Source organism: Nicotiana tabacum, chromosome 9 (assembly GCF_000715075.1).
Source record: "Nicotiana tabacum cultivar K326 chromosome 9, ASM71507v2, whole genome shotgun sequence".
NCBI classification, from domain to species: Eukaryota; Viridiplantae; Streptophyta; class Magnoliopsida; order Solanales; family Solanaceae; genus Nicotiana; species Nicotiana tabacum.
Window position 1 is genome coordinate 78,602,769 of NC_134088.1, and position 8,838 is coordinate 78,611,606.

An 8,838-nucleotide genomic window follows, 5' to 3' on the forward strand; every position below is an offset into this window, starting at 1 on the left:
AGAACCGACACGGTTGGAGGAAGAAGCCATTGAAAAAGAAGAAGGAAAAAGTTTTGTGTTTGAAGAGAATTAGAGAAAGGATGGAAAACAAAGATGCAAATCGGAAGCTCGAGAAATTATGAAACACAAAAGAAAAGAATGTTGCGTATAAGTAAAATTTTGGTGGCTAAATTCATGGCTATGATTACCTCGATAATCGGCAAAAGCTGTGCTGAATCATGGGATGACGCGTGTTCGGGACATTAAATGCGGAGAAACGTGCGTCTAATCAACTGTCAGGAACCTTCATAGGGAGTTATAGTAATTCCTGCCAAAAAGATATTTCTACCAACTTCCCGGTAACACAAAGTTATGTCACCGGAAAGCAGGGGGACTATCTGTATAGGGTGAAATATGATACAACACGTGGTCGTCTAAAGGGAGGACACGTGGAACCCAAGACGGGGATGGTCGAAGACCGAACGCAGCCATTCCACTTGTCACCGGAAAGGATAACGTTCTTAGATATATGTTAAATGCTCTGTACCCCGGTAGCATTTAATAGGGAATATTCTGCAGCATTAAGAGTGACGGTCCATTACAGAGAATTTAGCATTTATGTTCACCGTTACGTCTTCATCAACGACCCTCATAATTGACATTAAAGGAGGACACGATCCTAGGACCTCCTTCCCTAGACATAGCTATAAATAGTAAGCTCAGTTGTCATTGTAAGGGACACGAATTCTCTGGCTAAGCTTATATTACATTCTATACAAAGCTTAATACAATCTTACTTTCTTGCTTTTTGATCCCATCATTACTGTGCCCGAACATCTTGTTCCCGAAACTGCCGTTTACGGTGTTTCATCTATATTTCAAAGCTAAGTATTGTATATTTCTTTAATTATTGCATTATTTCAGGATCAAATTAGTTCACTTGTCTAGAAACTACGTATAAATTCAATTGTACCGTTTTACGGGTAAACAACAAGATTTTCATTGACATACATAGGCATGTATATCAATATGCATAATATACAAGAGATAAAGATATATACACTGATATATTAGGTGATATACACTATATGTAATTCATTGGATTCCTCGAAGATTTTTTTCAAATTGTGGTAGTGAAAATTAAAGATGTAGATATGATTGTCGGAGCTCAATATCAACTAGCAAATCCAAGTCAAAATCAACATCGAAGACTTATCGAATTAAATCGTAAAATGGTCACGTCTGTTTATATGTCGAGGCAGTCCTACATCAAGGGATTTCATAGCAATAATTTGTATATCTGCATGTATGTCAATATATGTTATGTGTATCCCTTGTTACACTTGTAATAAATAGCACATGTATAATCATGTATATCCCTATATATAACAGTATATATCCATGTATATATCAACGTTCACTTTCTTTATGCATACCTTTTATCCATTATCAATAATAATTTCTAGAATTTTGTTTTTTTTAAACGAACACTCAATTTAGAATGCAACGACCAAATCTCTTGAAAGAGAAGAAAAAACAGTGAAGATTTCAATAATGATTCCAAAAATTGAAAAAATTTAACCCAATTTAGAATGCATAGCCAAAGTTTTGAAGAAGAGAAACTAATAAAAAAAATTCAACAAATCACTTAGAAACTAAAAAAAACAACTCCCAATCCAGATGTAGGCATGGCGACCAAATCTTGAGGAAGAAGAAGAAAAAGAGATTTCAACCCAAAAAGGGTTTATAGTTTGTCACAGTAACCTCGTCCGAGAACTTGTATAGAGAAGGATTTTTTGCGGCGCATCAGTTCTTCTATGCCAACTTAGCTGCCTGGGTCGCCTACTTGAAGTATGGTATCAGTATTTACAATCTTCACTTCTCTATTATATTGTTCAATACGTTCACGGATAATATTCCTAATTTTGTCAACTCGAATAGTTACCAGAGAGAAATTGAAAGAAATTCGGATAAAAAAGGTTAATAGAGAGAATAGAAAATATATGAAGCTACTTTTACGGGGGCTGCATATTACCAAAATTTTAGGTTAAAAAGTTAATATGGGCTACCAGGTACCATTAATTGAAAATAAAAAAGTTACACATTTGACTGGTTGGCCAAAAATAAATATATTCGCTAGCAAAATATAAAACAAAATATTAATTTTATATATATAAAGTATATATTATGATGTCTATTATTTTTTGACAGCAACTATACAATGTAGTTTTCCTATAGAAAATTGGTCTATTTTATATTTAGTGGCTAGCTTGTCATGTATTTTTTTCTAAGCTAAGGTGTTTGGCCAAACTTTTAGGAGGAGAAAAAGTACTCTTGAGTAGAAGTTAGAAGCTATTTTTGAGAAGCAAAAAAAAAATAGTTTCTTCTCAAAAGCAGAAGCAGAAGCAGAAGCTTTTTTTAATTTTTCTCTTTGCAAAAACACCCTTATAAATATTTATTCTTAGGATAAAATTTTAATATATGATAATTTTGGAGTGAATAAGTGAATGATGTTTTAATGTAAATTATTGAAAGAATAAAGTATTGTTTTCATTTTATTTTTTTTATTTTACTTCAAAAAATAAAAAAAACTAATTATGGTCTTTTATACTAAATATTAAAAATTATTTACTAATTAAGTAATATTAACTGTTAAGTAAATTTTTTCATCTTCTTATTCGTACTTAGATACTTAAAAGTACTTTTTGAAAAATTTGACCAAACATAAATTATTGCTTAAAAGTATTTTTCAATTTAATCAAATACAAACTGTTTTTTCTCTAAAAGTCAATTTTCAAAAAGCAAATTTTAAAAATAATAGTTTTAAAATAAGTTGATTGTAGAAGCTGAGGCCAAATAGAAAAAGAGCCATTAAGATGTTAACAAGTTTGACTAATAATTACCTATCAAACTGCACATTATTTTCGCGTTTTCATTACCAAATACCAACTGCACTATTAAGCTTAAGGATGTTCTAGTAATTATATTTAAATTACTCGCCAATCACACTTAATTCAAATAATAAGAAGATATCTAAATCCAAGAATCCGCTGATATTCTTATTCTTGTTAGGAAATCCAATAGTTAAAAATATTTTGGACCGTAAAAAACTTATTCGTATTGGATATTTATATCAAATTAATAAATTCAAGACACATACACATACTTTATTATTATGTGATATGCATTCTAATTTTAATTTTAACTATTAAGATTAAGTTTGATTTGGGGTAAACACGTACCCGATATCCATTTTAAACCTTTTAAATTGGTTGATAGTAAAAGTTGTATTATCATTGCTTCCCTCACTACAAATTAACAAAAATACTCAATAGAAATCATCAGTCATTATTAGAAGTGCCCATGCAAATCCAACATCAATTATTATATAATCAAAATCTGTCTTGTACAAATCAAACGAATAATTATGATTACTTTTTAACGGTGATATTAATGATTATTGCAGCCCACATTGGTGTGCTTAATCATTTGCAAGATTCATATTTTACCTCGCAACTATAGCCCACAGTGGATATAGGTCCCATTTAAACGTCTGCCCTTGATCCTCTCTAAGAGAAAACTTACCTGCAATTACGAACACGACATATTTTAGTTTTTTTATAAATTTTTATTGCTGAGTCACTGTTACTGTATTTTGAACTTCAAAAAATTAAGAGAATTGATAAGAATATTCTACTACCTTTGTCTTAATTTATGTGATATTGTTCGAATTTCGAGTATCAAACTTTTTAGTTTTGATTGTGAATTCTGATATATAATCTTTATATTTTTTTGAATAAAATTTATATATTCGAAACTATGTAAAAAATAGTATAAATCACAATAATTAACAATTCAAAATATTTAAAAGATATGAAAACATGGCAATCAAAGAAAAACTCATTTAATTCGGGAATCTGGAAGGTGCCACCTAAATTGAGAGGGATGGAGTAATAATTATTCATTTCAATATAACATTGTCACCTATCGTCCTTGTAATTTTCAAATTTTTAGAATAAAAGACTTCAAAATTCAAAGTAATTATTCATGATGAGAAAGAAAAAAAGAACATTATGACATGTTTTAAAAATATTTTAACTTATAAAATTAATTAATTTAACTTGATACGTCCGTCGACTGGAGTATATTTTTCCTCTCCCACGACTCCCACGACTCCCCAAAATCTCAAGCTGCAAAAAGTTTTCTTCCTAAAATATTCTTCTATTTCTTTCCTAATCATAAGCTTTCTTGTTAACTTATATCAACTTTGTAGCTTGCAGATTCCAGAATCCTAAGATGAAGGTAGGGTGGAAATCATGGGCAAGGGCATAGATGTAACGACTCGATCGGTCATTTTGAGCTCTAGCACGGCGTTCGGTGATTTGAGGCCTTGAGTAGATCCAGTTTATGTATTATGACTTGCACGTGCGGTTGGTTTCGATTATCGAGAAGTTCGGGGTTGATTTGGAAGAATAATTCTCAATTCGGAAGTTTTATTTTGGAAGAGTTGACAAAGGTTTAACTTTTGAGTAAACGACATCGGAATCGAGATTTGAAGGTTCCTATAGCTTCGTAAGGTAATTTCGGACTTGGACGCATGTTCGGGTTGAGTATCGGATGGTCCGGGAGCGTTTCAGCGCTCAATATCAGAAGTTTGTATTTTGAAGGTTTTGAAATTTGCTAAGTTTGACTTGGAGTGAATTTCAGTGTTACCGGACTCCGGACGGTGTTCCGGGACCTTGGATAGGTTCATTTTATTAATTAAAACTTGTGTGTGAAGTTTGGTCGTGATCCGGAATATCTAAGTGTGATTCGGACGCATTCGGCGAAGTTTGAAGGTTTGAAATGTAAAAGAAGGGTGTTGATCATCGATTCATGGCATTTCGAGCCTTTGGATAAGGTACTGGGAATGACTTGTACGATTGGAGGGGGTCCCAGGGGCCTCAGGTGTGTTTCGGAGTGATTTCGGACCATGTCAGAGTGTTTTGCAACAACTGGTTGCTGGTTCTGGTTTTGTTCTTCGCGAACGCAGTGGGAAGCACGCGTTCGCGAAGAAGGATTTGAGCAGGAGGTTGTTGTGCTTCGCGTTCGCGATTGGCGTGTCATGTTCGCTAAGGTTTGGTCAAATGGTGCTTCGTGTTCGCGATGGCCAGGTCTCGTTTGCGAAGTAGAAGCTGGGCCTGGGAGTCTTGGCCTTCGCGTTCGTGGAGGCAAGATCGCGTTCGCGAAGGGGCAACCTTATAAAGGATCGTGTTCGCGAGCCTTGTCTCGTGTTCGCGAAGAAGACTTGTGGAGCAAGAGCTGGGTGTGCTTCGCGAACCCAAGGGACATTCCACATTCGCGATGAAGGGTTGCATGGGCAGTGTATAAGTTGGCAAGTCGGGATTTTTGCTCATTTCAACTCTTTTTTTCTTCCTTGGGCGATTATGAGGAGCTTTTTCATCATCCATCACAAGGTAATTGATTCCTACACATTTCGAGTTAAATACATGAATTGTATATGGATTTGAAAATAAAAATTGGTGGAAATTGTGGAGTTTTTGAAAAAAACCTAAAAATGGTAATCTTAGATTTTGACCATAAAATTGGACATGGAATTAGAAATAAATTATATATTTGAGTTCGTGGTGCTATGGGTAATAATTATCTTCAAATATTTTCTGAATCCGGGTGCGTGGATCCACGGGTTGATTTTGTTAACTTTTCGATTGGAGTTGGGAATTGTTATAAATTGTTAAATTACGAGTCTTTGAGTATATTTTGATTGGTTTGCACGTTGTTTGGCTTGTTTCAGATCATTTGGCATTGATTTGAGGAGTTAGGGAGGTGTTGGAGCCGGTTTTCAGATTTCGGAGAGAGGTAAGTCTCTTGTCTAACCTTGTGAGAGGGAAATTATCCCGTAGGTGTTATATATATTATGTGCTACATGTTATGGGGGCTAGGCACATATGAGGTGACCAGTGTCCGTGCGTATGCTAGAATTTTTTATTAAGTCCGGGTAGACTTAGGCTCACACTATGCTTTAATTGTAATATTTGAGTTATTCGTGCTTGTTTAAATGCTTTAGTTTATATTATTGCCTGAGACTAGAATTGCGTAGAGTATTAGACTTGATATTTTAGATACCCGATGAACTACTTGATTAGCAGTAGAGATTATACTTCCTTTTACGGATTTCCCCCGTGTTGTATAAATTTGTCCGAAAGTTTCTTGAAATTTCATAACTCACACATATATTCATGAGTGGGGTCAGTAACCCGTCAAGTTTCACTATTCCTATGGGATCGGGCTGAGCGTCTCAGCAGTACCATTATAGGATCGGCCCGTTCGCCTCGATAGTATTATGAGATGCATATATGGTTCATGCCGATCGACCCTCTACAGTGTACACGATTATGAGATCGGGTTGAACGACCTCAGCGGTACTATTATGAGATCGGGCCGCGCACCACGATAAGAAATCGTGCCATTACTCTTATGGGATCGAGTCGCTCGCCTCGGCAGGATCGTGCATAATACTTGATAAGAAGTCAGTGTGCCCGTGAGTTTTTCTGACTTGAGATGTGACCGTTTATTTGGTGTTGACCATTATGTATTCCATTTGAGAAAGTACCCGGTATTTGAGGACTTCGTGTTTACTCTTCAATTGGGATTGCATTATGTACTTATATATGTTCCCACTGATTTACCTGCCATGCCTCTTACCTGTTTATTTTTATTATATCTGATTTATTGGACCACCAGTAAGTGTCGATGTCGATCTCTCGTCACTACTTCTTCTGGGTTAGGCTAGATACTTACTGGGTACACATTGATTTACGTACTCATGCTACACTTCTGCATTGATCGTGCAGGTAGTGAGACATGTACATTGGTGGTCACCTTGGCGCATAGGCGCATCTGCTGAGGGGACTTTATGTTGAGCTGCATTCCATATTACGATCCGCAGCACACGGAGTCTCCATCATATTCATTTATTCTATCATGCTATTTTATATTCTAGACATATGTTGTAGTAGTCTTGTATTGTTCTAGTAGATGTTCATGCACTTGTGACACCGGGTTTTGGAATTTTTAGTAGATGTTCATAGTTGTATTTAATATTATATTATTATCACTTTATTTTATGATTTATTTATACTCGAAAATGTGGTAAAGAAAAGTATATGATTCTATGAGTGCTAGGTGTGTTTGGTATGAAGGAAAATATTTTACATGAAAAAATTTTCCTAGAAAATATTTTCATGAAAAATGAGTAGTTGTATCACTTATTTTCCCTTGTTTGGTTGGTGAGTGAAAATTTATTTCCGAAAAATATTTTCTAGTGTTTGGTTAGAGAGTAGAAAATATGTTTTTAGGATTTTTTTTTTCATGATACTCTCACCTCCCCTCTCCCCCAAGTCCACATGTTTCCTTACTTTTCCTCCCCCTTCCCCCGCCCCACCAAATACCCAACGTTTTCAGGACTCTATTTTCTTCAAGAATTTAATTATTCTTCTAAAAATTCACACAAACCCAAAGGAACTAATGTGATGCTTTACCTTTTTACGCAAAAACAACGTTGAAATTTGTGCTCCATAGCTAAAAAGAAAATATTCTTTTTTTGGTTGAAAAAAAAAAGTACTCTTTCTACAACATGAAAATAAAGTACTCATTTATATTAAAATAAAAGATATACTTTTTCTACATCATGAAAAGAAAATACTCATTTTGTTGAAATGAAAGAACATACTTTTTCTACATCATGAAAAGAAAATACTCATTTTGTTAAAATGAAAGAACATACTTTTTCTACATCATGAAAAGAAAATACTCATTTTGTTGAAATAAAAAAAATACTTTGTTGAAATGAAAGAACATACTTTTTCTACATCATAAAAAGAAAATACTCATTTTGTTGAAATGATAGAATATACTTTTTCTACATCATGAAAACAAATACTCTTTTTGTTGAAATGAAAGAAAATATTTTTTACTTCATCATTTTATTGAAATGAAAGAAAATACTTTTTTTACATCATGAAAAAAAGTAATTTTTTTTGCTAAAATGAAAAAAAATACTTTTTTATATCATGAAAAGAAAATACTCATTTGTTGAAATGAAAAAGAAATCTATCTATAACATAAAAAAGAAAGTACTATTAATAATATTTTTATTTAGGGTGAAGGTGGGGTGGGGGTGGGGGTGGGTGGGGCGGGGTTTGGGTGGGGGTGGGGTCGGTAGGTGAGGGTATGGGGGTGGGTTGGTGGGGGTTAGTAAGGATGGGGAATAAGATGGAGAAGGTTGAAAAAGAGTTTTGGAAAATATTTTTCCTTTTCTTGATAGGGAAAATATTTTCCTCCAATTGGAGGAAAGTGAGTTTATGAGAAAAATATTTTTCAAAATATTTGAACTTACCAAACATGGAAAAATTGAAAAATATTTTTCGAAATTTTTTTTCCTTCGTACTAAACACACCCTTAATTCTATTTATTTAACGAAATTCATGATTTTAAAAATCTGAAATAGATAATTAAGTGGAGTTTTCACCCGTTGACTTGCCCAACAGCATCATTGGGTGCCATCACGATCTATTATGGGATTTGGGTCGTGACAATAGATGATGTTTCCACAGCTTTACGATTACTTGTTAGGCTTCTAATTTTCTTTGAGACCTAATTCATCTTCATAAAGTTCTAGAGATATTTATACCTTGTCTTCAGCTTTAACTTTAACAGGTGAGTTAGAGAAAAACTCTAACCACTCTCTTCAATTATTAACCCCCTCCCCCTTAATGGCCCTATCCCCACCCCCTACACAAGACCCAATTTCCCTACTACTACTGAAACCCCCAGATCCACCGGACATCACCACATCGC